At 42.2% G+C, this 11,951-nt stretch overlaps 1 long non-coding RNA gene across 1 annotated transcript; it reads right to left on the bottom strand.

The window, feature by feature from the left end:
• Positions 1-1,068: 1,068 nt before the first annotated feature.
• On the bottom strand, positions 1,069-10,175 carry LOC135652477 (uncharacterized). Its single transcript, XR_010502135.1, has 2 exons — positions 8,690-10,175; positions 1,069-6,824 (listed from the first exon to the last, which is right to left on the bottom strand). It is a non-coding gene; the product is annotated as an uncharacterized LOC135652477 (long non-coding RNA).
• Positions 10,176-11,951: the final 1,776 nt, after the last annotated feature.

Here is an 11,951-nt window from a genome sequence, read left to right on the forward strand (position 1 = left end):
ATCGGAAAAGAAGATTGTTGAAATCCATTTTCGACAATATTCCAAAGCTCAAAATCCATGGAAATAAGGAAGATCCTCATACGAGTCTTCCAATACGTGTAGTCTGATCCATTAAACATAGGCGGACATGTAATAGAGTGTCCCTCTTGCATGCCGGAGTAAGCCATCTCTCTTGGGTATTAAACCAAATATGAGAGTGAGCCTTGTTATGATACCAATTGTTAGGATTGGAGCGGCACTAAGAGGGGGGGGGTGAATTAGTGCAGCGGATTAAAACTCGTAAGTTTGAAATCAATTTCGTAAATGTGTAGAGATTTCGATTAGATGAAGGATGACTTAGCTAAAATAGCTCGAGTAAAGGAAGTCAAGAGTAGGGAGAAGAAAACCAAATAGTTTGCTACTAAGAAGATAAGTGGTTCAGAAAATTAAACACTCACACATTCGAGGAACACCACAGTGCAAAGTGGTTCGGTCAAATGACCTACATCCACTTGTGAAGCCTTCTTCAATGAGGCTTCCAACTTCCACTAGCAAATCACTTTGAAGGGGAATGACTAAATACCCATCTTACAACCGTTTTACAAGTGGTTTATACTCTTATAGATTTTTCAAAGAGAAAGAGGGAGGTGAACACTTAAGCTATTGAAAACAAGACTTTGCTAAAGCTTTTTCTCAATTTCTAACTTCTCAAAAAGGTGTCTTCTCTGCTGAGAATTGAGGGATATTTATAAGCCCCAAGAGGATTCAAATTTGGGCTCCAAATTTGAATTACTTTTGGGTTTCCTGGTGCTGGCGGTGCCATCGCTTGTTAGTGTCTGACACTAACAGTGTACTGGTGGTGCCACCGCCAGACCTCTCGGGTTCTGTCACGCCCCTCAAAATATCCATGATTTTTTAAAACAATCATCACAGGCCAATCCAGGATCCAAACTAACGTTTGAGGACACTGAAAAAACATTCTATTCATATTCACATCCATAAAACCTGTGCATTTTAAAATCGTATATCACATCACTCGATAATTCACATTTATGGCAACCCAAGCCAACTTGACAAACATGAACAACATTTATAAATCCACAAGCTAAATAAATTATACAATCAGAACTCCAACTATTCACCACAAGTTCATATCGTCATAAATTAGACTTAACATTCCGAAATTCCAAATAAGAGAGATCTTCTAACACATTTACACAGTATATCCATTTCGATTCATCGACAACATTTCATTACATACAAAACATACTTATACAACAATATCATAATAACCACCCAGACTTGCCCATTATTCTGAATAGCTATCCACTGCCTCAGCCCAAATCAAACATCCCGAAGAGTGACAAGCTGACCTGAAAGATTTATATAACAACGGAGTGAGCCAAAAACGGCTCAGCAAGTGACAAAGCATATTCAGAACAAAAGGAACGGTTTCAAACGAGTAAGGTATCATAATGCAAGGCAGAATACAAGAATTCTCAAGGATACCATCTCAATAGATACCAAATCATACGTATCATGTCATTCAAAACATATTTGATCCATAAGGAATGGGGCATAGAGTAATTGGAACATATCAATGGCAGATAGGACATTTCAGAACATATCAGTTCATAGCAAATGGAGCACAGAGTAATTGGAACAAATCAATGGCAGATAGGACATTTCAGAACATATCAGTTCATAGCAAATGGAGCACAAAGTGATTGGAGCATATCAATGGCAGATAGGACATTTCAGAACATATCAGTTCATAGCAAATGGAGCACAGAGTAATTGGAGCATATCAGTAACAAAGGAAACATATCGGAGCTTATCAATGGCATAAAAAATGTTCCAGAACACATCAACGATCTATGGAACATTACGAAGCAAACTCAATAGTGAATGAAGCATTTCAGAGCATATCAAACTCATATGTCGTACAGAAGCTCAAACGTCGTCCTTGACGTTGCAATCATATCATACTTATCCAGAGCACGAACAGAAATAACTCACCAAAACTCTGGATGTCACATCAAACATATAGAGGGTGTAGTGGGATCTCAGTCAGAATGTGATTCATCCATTTCTGAATGACCACCTGACAAAAGTCTCCCACGTCTGGGAGCTCCATCCACCCACGTCTAGGTGAAGTCAGAGGGGGCCGGCAGAGCATCGCAGGCTCTATGCATAACTCCCTTTACCATTTCTGGCAAAGGTTCACAACTCCCTTTACCATTTCTGGCAAAGGTTCACAACTCCCTTTACCATTTCTGGCAAAGGTTCACAACTCCCTTTACCATTTCTGGCAAAGGTTCACAATATCCCACACACCAGAGTACAAGAAGGCAGTTTCAACAATAAGCAGCATATAACGGAAGCACACGCGGAACAACCAAACGTACATGTGCCTTTTCAAAACAATGATGCAAGGAACAAATCTCTCACAAAAGTATTCATTTTAGGAAAGAATTGAAAGCAAGAGTGTACAGGGATTCCAAGCAATCATAATCAGCTCAATTCCAATAAGAAGGTTAGACAAATTCAGATATCCAAAGGAATGGAACCAAATACGCGAAATCGACCAAAGCTCGTTTTCGGACAGAATTCCAGTGGCACATCAAACAAATATTTTAGAATAACAATTATGCTCCAATACCCATAATAAGGCTATGGTCGAATCATATATCAATCAATATTAAGATGGAACAGATTTCATATGAAACAGGGCTCCCAACACTGAGTTACCTCTGATTTGGTAACACAAGGTCAAAATCACAATCACTGTGTTACAGAATTTATAAGGTCGGAATCAACAGACGATAGGGTGGGCAATTGAACTCCAAAATTTTCAAACTATATGTCAAAAGAGAGAATTTCAAGTCTAGTTTCAAATAAAATCAGTTTGATACAAATCAGAGTTTCCAACAAAGACTTATAGGCAGCTCGGTATCAAAAGGTCAGAATCTCAGAAGTTGCACAGATTCGAATCGTTACGTCTAAACAGGAGATATATCAAATGCAAGGCTAGAACAATTCAAAGTTCCTCATATTCAAAGCAAATGTGGAGATAAAATTGGCAGTGAGGAAAGATCAGGATACTTGCAATAAGACATATCAGAGCAATTATAGGAGAAACGATCAGGGAACTTGCAATAAGACATATCAGAGCAATTATAGGAGAAATGAACAGGGAACTTGCAATAGAAAGGATCGAAACAAGCGGGAAACTTGCCTTTCAAAGATTTCGATCCGAAGATCCAAAGAAGGTGCCAGTCCAATCTTTCTACTTTTCCTCCGTGTCCTCTCTCTGTTTCGTTTTGTGCCCCCGTTTTCTTCCTTTCTTCGTAACTACATCACGTGTCGAACATCGAGGCACAGTCACCTGCTCTCTCTTACTCTCATTCCTTCTTTTTCTTTCCCAAACACAGCTGCCACAGCCGCCGTCGCTGCCGCTGCCACAATCGCAGCCACGACCGCAACTGCGGTCACAACCGCAGCCCCCTTCCACTGCACTATTTCCTTCTTCCCTTCTCTCGTTCCTACTCTTTCTCTTTCCCAAAAGCAGCTACTGCAGCTACTGCAGCCACCACCGCTGCCGCAGCTACCGCAGCCAACGTCGCAGCCGCAGCCGGAGTCGCAGCCACGGCCGCAGCCACCACACTCGCAGCCTCTTCTTCCTCCCCTGCTCATCTTCCTCTCCTTCTTCTCTTCCAACTGCAGCTGCCATCGCCGCAGCCGTAGCCCCTTCTCTTCTTCCTCTCCTTCCCTTCTTCCTTTCTCTTCTTCTTCCTTTCCTTCTCTTCTTTCCCAGCTGCATGCTGCAGTCGCAGCCTCAGCCACGGCCACAGCCTTTTCTTCCTCCCCTGCTCATCTTCCTCTCCTTCTTCTCTTCCAACTGCAGCTGCCATCGCCGCAGCCGCAGCCCCTTCTCTTCTTCCTCTCCTTCCCTTCTTCCTTTCTCTTCTTCTTTCCCTGCCACAGCTGCAGCTGCCACAACCGCAGCCGCAGCTACTTTCTTCCCTTCTCCTCTTCCTTTTCCTTCCTTTCTTCTTCTTCTCTTCTTCTCCTTCCTCCCCTTCTTCTCCCCGACGTCACCCACACCCTCTCCTCTGTTTCGTCTGCAGGAAACAGAGGTATCACAACCTCTTCCCCTGCTTCCTCTTCCTCTTCTCTTCCTCTTCTTCTTCTTCTCCTCTTCGAACGCCCCACACCTCTCCTCTGTTTCCACCTGCAGGAAACAGAGGTGCTGCAGCCCTAGCTGCTGCCACCTCTCGCTCCTCTCCCTCTTCCCTCTCTTTTCCCTCTTCTTCTCCTCTTCCCTTTTCCTCCCCAACCCCACACACCTCCTCGCTGCAGCCTTGCCGCAGCTATCCTCTTCTCTTCTTCTTCTTCTTCTTCTTCTCTTCTCCCTCTTCTTCCTCTCTTCTTCTCCCCACGCCCCACAGCTTCTCGCTGCAGCCCTCGCTGCAGCCACCTCCTCTTCTTCTACCACTCTCCTTCTTGTCCTCACGCCCCACCGCTCTCTCTGTTTCCGGAAGAAACAGAGTGCGTGGGAGGCGGTGGGATAATACCGAATTTTCGGTTTTCCCTTTTTTTTTTCTTTTTTGCAACTTAGCAGTTTAGTCCTTGTAATTTCTATATTTACATATAGGTCCTCCAATTTACATATAAATCTTTATTAATAATTTTTAAAAGCGAGGGATATTACACTCTCCCCCCCTTAAAAGAAAATTTAGTCCTCTAAATTGATCATAGCTGAATCGATGAAAAGATGAGGATTATGATATCTCTATTTCCTCCTCCTACTCTTAAATAGTTTCATCAATACAATACAATTACATAATTATCCACGAGCGACCGAAATATTCTCCTCCTTGATCCTCAGTAGACGGTAACCCGACCTTCAAGCAATTTTTCTAAAAATACTTGCGCACCCTACAGTTAATCAAACAAGTCGTTACTTCAGGAAATACTCATTTTTTGATTGTCACCTGATTCAATTGTCTATAATCATTACAAAGCCTCAATGTTCCATACATCTTTTTAACTAACACCGGAGCACCCCATGATGAAATATTAAGCCAAATAAAATCCTCATTTAATAATCCTTGTAGTTGCTTTTCCAATTCCACTTACTCAAATGATATCTTTCTGTAGAGAGGCTTAGATATTGGGATTGTCCAAAGGACCAAATCAAAAGCAAGATCACATTTGGAGATAATCCAAGCAAGTCATCCTGGGATACATTAGGCAAGGAGATAAATAATGTCCAATACTCTCAAAATAAAAGATCGGCTGATCAAATATACAAAAAGTGATCATTGGTTATATACCAATCCATACTGGTATGATAAGAAGATAGCCAATCCATACCAAGTATAATATCATAACTCCAAATCTCTAGGAGAACTAAATCAGCAAAAGTTCAAGTTCTCCAATAAAAATCAGACAAGAGGACCAGATTCAAGTTCGTTATCAAAGAATCTCTAATGATCGTATTTACATATAGCACATAATGTAGTGGTCTAGGTTGAATACCCAAGTGATAGGCAAAATATTCCGAATCAAATCATAGATGAGACCCATGGTCAAACAAATATTTGCATTCTTTCATAAACCTGAATAATACATTCGACCACTACTTCAGAAGTTTCATAATCATATTCAGTGATAGTATACACTCTGACATGGGCTGATGATTTATGAGGCAGTGACTCTTTCTTATTGTTCAAAGGGCAGTCTTTTATTTTATGATCCAACTTTCCACGAGCAAAATAGACTCCAGTCACCCGAAACACAAATTTGTTTAATAATTTAACTTATAATTCACCCATGATTGAGTCTTTTGTGATGACTTCCCATTTCAAATCCAAAGGTCTTGACCCTCTTGTTATTACTTTCTGATTCATTTCCAATCATATTTTTATTGCTAACTTATCCTTATCATTCTTGCCATATATCTCCAAAAATTCTTTTCATTGTTGCCAATAATAATCAGCCTCTACTTCCAATATAAGGTAGCAAAAGAAATCTTTTGATCATTAGAACAATTTTGTATATCAACTATCTTCTCCATTTGCATCATCCATTTTTCTACCACCAATGAAATTAGGTTCATCATGCTTCTGCTGCGCCACTCTGATTTAATATCCCCAATCAATCCTTTCATTCCTCTTAATTAATCAGAAACAATTGAAATAGGAGGACCAAATGTCCTCATCATCCCAGATTCCTAAAATACATCAAAGAAAATTTCTACCAATCACTATAGTTCACTAGACCTCAATATATTTTGCATGTCAACATATCAAATATTTCAGTAATCCTCAAACAATGCTCTGATACCACCTCTGTCACGCCCCTCAAAATATCCATGATTTTTTAAAACAATCATCACAGGCCAATCCAGGATCCAAACTAACGTTTGAGGACACTGAAAAAACATTCTATTCATATTCACATCCATAAAACCTGTGCATTTTAAAATCGTATATCACATCACTCGATAATTCACATTTATGGCAACCCAAGCCAACTTGACAAACATGAACAACATTTATAAATCCACAAGCTAAATAAATTATACAATCAGAACTCCAACTATTCACCACAAGTTCATATCGTCATAAATTAGACTTAACATTCCGAAATTCCAAATAAGAGAGATCTTCTAACACATTTACACAGTATATCCATTTCGATTCATCGACAACATTTCATTACATACAAAACATACTTATACAACAATATCATAATAACCACCCAGACTTGCCCATTATTCTGAATAGCTATCCACTGCCTCAGCCCAAATCAAACATCCCGAAGAGTGACAAGCTGACCTGAAAGATTTATATAACAACGGAGTGAGCCAAAAACGGCTCAGCAAGTGACAAAGCATATTCAGAACAAAAGGAACGGTTTCAAACGAGTAAGGTATCATAATGCAAGGCAGAATACAAGAATTCTCAAGGATACCATCTCAATAGATACCAAATCATACGTATCATGTCATTCAAAACATATTTGATCCATAAGGAATGGGGCATAGAGTAATTGGAACATATCAATGGCAGATAGGACATTTCAGAACATATCAGTTCATAGCAAATGGAGCACAGAGTAATTGGAACAAATCAATGGCAGATAGGACATTTCAGAACATATCAGTTCATAGCAAATGGAGCACAAAGTGATTGGAGCATATCAATGGCAGATAGGACATTTCAGAACATATCAGTTCATAGCAAATGGAGCACAGAGTAATTGGAGCATATCAGTAACAAAGGAAACATATCGGAGCTTATCAATGGCATAAAAAATGTTCCAGAACACATCAACGATCTATGGAACATTACGAAGCAAACTCAATAGTGAATGAAGCATTTCAGAGCATATCAAACTCATATGTCGTACAGAAGCTCAAACGTCGTCCTTGACGTTGCAATCATATCATACTTATCCAGAGCACGAACAGAAATAACTCACCAAAACTCTGGATGTCACATCAAACATATAGAGGGTGTAGTGGGATCTCAGTCAGAATGTGATTCATCCATTTCTGAATGACCACCTGACAAAAGTCTCCCACGTCTGGGAGCTCCATCCACCCACGTCTAGGTGAAGTCAGAGGGGGCCGGCAGAGCATCGCAGGCTCTATGCATAACTCCCTTTACCATTTCTGGCAAAGGTTCACAACTCCCTTTACCATTTCTGGCAAAGGTTCACAACTCCCTTTACCATTTCTGGCAAAGGTTCACAACTCCCTTTACCATTTCTGGCAAAGGTTCACAATATCCCACACACCAGAGTACAAGAAGGCAGTTTCAACAATAAGCAGCATATAACGGAAGCACACGCGGAACAACCAAACGTACATGTGCCTTTTCAAAACAATGATGCAAGGAACAAATCTCTCACAAAAGTATTCATTTTAGGAAAGAATTGAAAGCAAGAGTGTACAGGGATTCCAAGCAATCATAATCAGCTCAATTCCAATAAGAAGGTTAGACAAATTCAGATATCCAAAGGAATGGAACCAAATACGCGAAATCGACCAAAGCTCGTTTTCGGACAGAATTCCAGTGGCACATCAAACAAATATTTTAGAATAACAATTATGCTCCAATACCCATAATAAGGCTATGGTCGAATCATATATCAATCAATATTAAGATGGAACAGATTTCATATGAAACAGGGCTCCCAACACTGAGTTACCTCTGATTTGGTAACACAAGGTCAAAATCACAATCACTGTGTTACAGAATTTATAAGGTCGGAATCAACAGACGATAGGGTGGGCAATTGAACTCCAAAATTTTCAAACTATATGTCAAAAGAGAGAATTTCAAGTCTAGTTTCAAATAAAATCAGTTTGATACAAATCAGAGTTTCCAACAAAGACTTATAGGCAGCTCGGTATCAAAAGGTCAGAATCTCAGAAGTTGCACAGATTCGAATCGTTACGTCTAAACAGGAGATATATCAAATGCAAGGCTAGAACAATTCAAAGTTCCTCATATTCAAAGCAAATGTGGAGATAAAATTGGCAGTGAGGAAAGATCAGGATACTTGCAATAAGACATATCAGAGCAATTATAGGAGAAACGATCAGGGAACTTGCAATAAGACATATCAGAGCAATTATAGGAGAAATGAACAGGGAACTTGCAATAGAAAGGATCGAAACAAGCGGGAAACTTGCCTTTCAAAGATTTCGATCCGAAGATCCAAAGAAGGTGCCAGTCCAATCTTTCTACTTTTCCTCCGTGTCCTCTCTCTGTTTCGTTTTGTGCCCCCGTTTTCTTCCTTTCTTCGTAACTACATCACGTGTCGAACATCGAGGCACAGTCACCTGCTCTCTCTTACTCTCATTCCTTCTTTTTCTTTCCCAAACACAGCTGCCACAGCCGCCGTCGCTGCCGCTGCCACAATCGCAGCCACGACCGCAACTGCGGTCACAACCGCAGCCCCCTTCCACTGCACTATTTCCTTCTTCCCTTCTCTCGTTCCTACTCTTTCTCTTTCCCAAAAGCAGCTACTGCAGCTACTGCAGCCACCACCGCTGCCGCAGCTACCGCAGCCAACGTCGCAGCCGCAGCCGGAGTCGCAGCCACGGCCGCAGCCACCACACTCGCAGCCTCTTCTTCCTCCCCTGCTCATCTTCCTCTCCTTCTTCTCTTCCAACTGCAGCTGCCATCGCCGCAGCCGTAGCCCCTTCTCTTCTTCCTCTCCTTCCCTTCTTCCTTTCTCTTCTTCTTCCTTTCCTTCTCTTCTTTCCCAGCTGCATGCTGCAGTCGCAGCCTCAGCCACGGCCACAGCCTTTTCTTCCTCCCCTGCTCATCTTCCTCTCCTTCTTCTCTTCCAACTGCAGCTGCCATCGCCGCAGCCGCAGCCCCTTCTCTTCTTCCTCTCCTTCCCTTCTTCCTTTCTCTTCTTCTTTCCCTGCCACAGCTGCAGCTGCCACAACCGCAGCCGCAGCTACTTTCTTCCCTTCTCCTCTTCCTTTTCCTTCCTTTCTTCTTCTTCTCTTCTTCTCCTTCCTCCCCTTCTTCTCCCCGACGTCACCCACACCCTCTCCTCTGTTTCGTCTGCAGGAAACAGAGGTATCACAACCTCTTCCCCTGCTTCCTCTTCCTCTTCTCTTCCTCTTCTTCTTCTTCTCCTCTTCGAACGCCCCACACCTCTCCTCTGTTTCCACCTGCAGGAAACAGAGGTGCTGCAGCCCTAGCTGCTGCCACCTCTCGCTCCTCTCCCTCTTCCCTCTCTTTTCCCTCTTCTTCTCCTCTTCCCTTTTCCTCCCCAACCCCACACACCTCCTCGCTGCAGCCTTGCCGCAGCTATCCTCTTCTCTTCTTCTTCTTCTTCTTCTTCTCTTCTCCCTCTTCTTCCTCTCTTCTTCTCCCCACGCCCCACAGCTTCTCGCTGCAGCCCTCGCTGCAGCCACCTCCTCTTCTTCTACCACTCTCCTTCTTGTCCTCACGCCCCACCGCTCTCTCTGTTTCCGGAAGAAACAGAGTGCGTGGGAGGCGGTGGGATAATACCGAATTTTCGGTTTTCCCTTTTTTTTTTCTTTTTTGCAACTTAGCAGTTTAGTCCTTGTAATTTCTATATTTACATATAGGTCCTCCAATTTACATATAAATCTTTATTAATAATTTTTAAAAGCGAGGGATATTACAGGTTCTGATAGGTATGACTCATGTCCAACTCGATATTGGGCCTAGAGGGTCACACACATATGGTAGACATTGCAACGAGTAGAGGTTTGAATATGAGATCCAATAAAAGCTAATAAGAGATTATTGGGTAGAGACCCACTAATCTAAGAGGCTTAGGTAGTTAGATGGAGATCTAGTACCTAATATGATTAGATTCATTAGGGTTAAGTTGGTAGGGGGCCTCTACAAATAGGAGGAAACCAAAAACCTATAGGCTGTTAGGAACGAGTCGGCACTAAGAGGGGGGAGGGGGGGGGGGGTGAATTAGTGCAATGGATAAAATCACGTCGGTTTTGAAAATCTTTCATACGATAAAAACCGAACTTGGAAAATAACTTGAAATCTTGTTCGTATATGTAGTGACCTACATCCACTCCACGGATTCCTCTTTTGTCGAGGCCACCGACATCCACTAATGATCTTCCTTTAATGGGCGAAGATCAACCACCCTTACAACTCGATTATCCTTTTGACAGGTTCAAGAGAGAACCTTTACAACCCCCTTCACTCCTCTCTTAAACAAGACTAACACTTAAGTTTTGAGAGGAGTTCACACAAAATTATAACAACGTTTTCTTTTCTTTTTTGCTCTCAGTTGTGTGTAAGTTAGCCAAGGATGAGAGGGGTATTTATAGGCCTCAAGTGGATTCAAACTTGGAGCCTAAAAAGATCTCATCCCAAGTTTCTCGGGTCCTGGTGGTACCACCGCCTGTAGCACTGACATTGGGTGGTACCACCGCTTGGGAGACTATGTCTGAGCGGTACCACCGCCCAGACTAGTGGTACCATTACCTAACACTGACACTGGGTGGTACCACCGCCTGTAGCACTGACATTGGGCGGTACTATCGCTTGGGAGACTATGTCTGGGCGGTACCACCACTTGACACTAATACTAGGCGGTCCCACTGCTTGACATAGTCTTGGAGACTTTGCCACTGACGGTGCCACCTGTTGGGTCACTGTTTGGGCCTTTCACTTGGCCCAACATAGTCCATACATGGGCCCAATTAGCCCTTAATTGGGTTGGCCCAATTCCAATGCCAATTATGTGCTAACTACGAATTCGAAGGTATACACTAAGAAATTCTATTCCGGTTAGTCTTGGTTTCTTTCGGTGAGCTTTCGGCGATCTTCCAGTGAACTTCCGATGATCTCTCGGTAATATTCCAACGGACTCCCAACAAGCTCTTGGACTTCACGATGATCTTCTTAGCGAGTTCTAACGAGCTTCTTCGGCAAGCTCCTGGACTTCTCGGTCAATTTCGATAAAACTTCCGATGAACTGTCATGGATTTAGCTGGTTTTGCCTAAGTCGCGCGGCACCCTTACGTGTTTATCCGCAAAGGTCAGCCTCCTTGAAACCTTTCATGGTCCCTTAGGACCTACAAAAGAGAAAGCGGGTGAGAGAAAGCGCCTCACTCGGGATCTACAAGTAAACATTCCAGGAAACACTTCATAGACAATGCAAATTATAAACAGTCTTTACAAGCTCTGAACAGTTGTACAACAAAGGGTCAAAATGGTCCACTACAGACCGAATATCTCTTACAAGTGTCCACATGACATAACATTTATTTACAAGCCTAAGAAGGCCACCAAACCCAACTAAAATAGGGTTGTTAAGCCTTCAATCGTTCCTCTATATGCTGTGCAAAGCATGAACAAACAGAAAGACACGGTCATATACAAGTATTACATCAAACATCATGTTTATAACTTTATCCATGGCATTCTCCACCACTT

This window comes from Musa acuminata, chromosome BXJ3-11 (assembly GCF_036884655.1).
Source record: "Musa acuminata AAA Group cultivar baxijiao chromosome BXJ3-11, Cavendish_Baxijiao_AAA, whole genome shotgun sequence".
Lineage (NCBI taxonomy): Eukaryota > Viridiplantae > Streptophyta > Magnoliopsida > Zingiberales > Musaceae > Musa > Musa acuminata.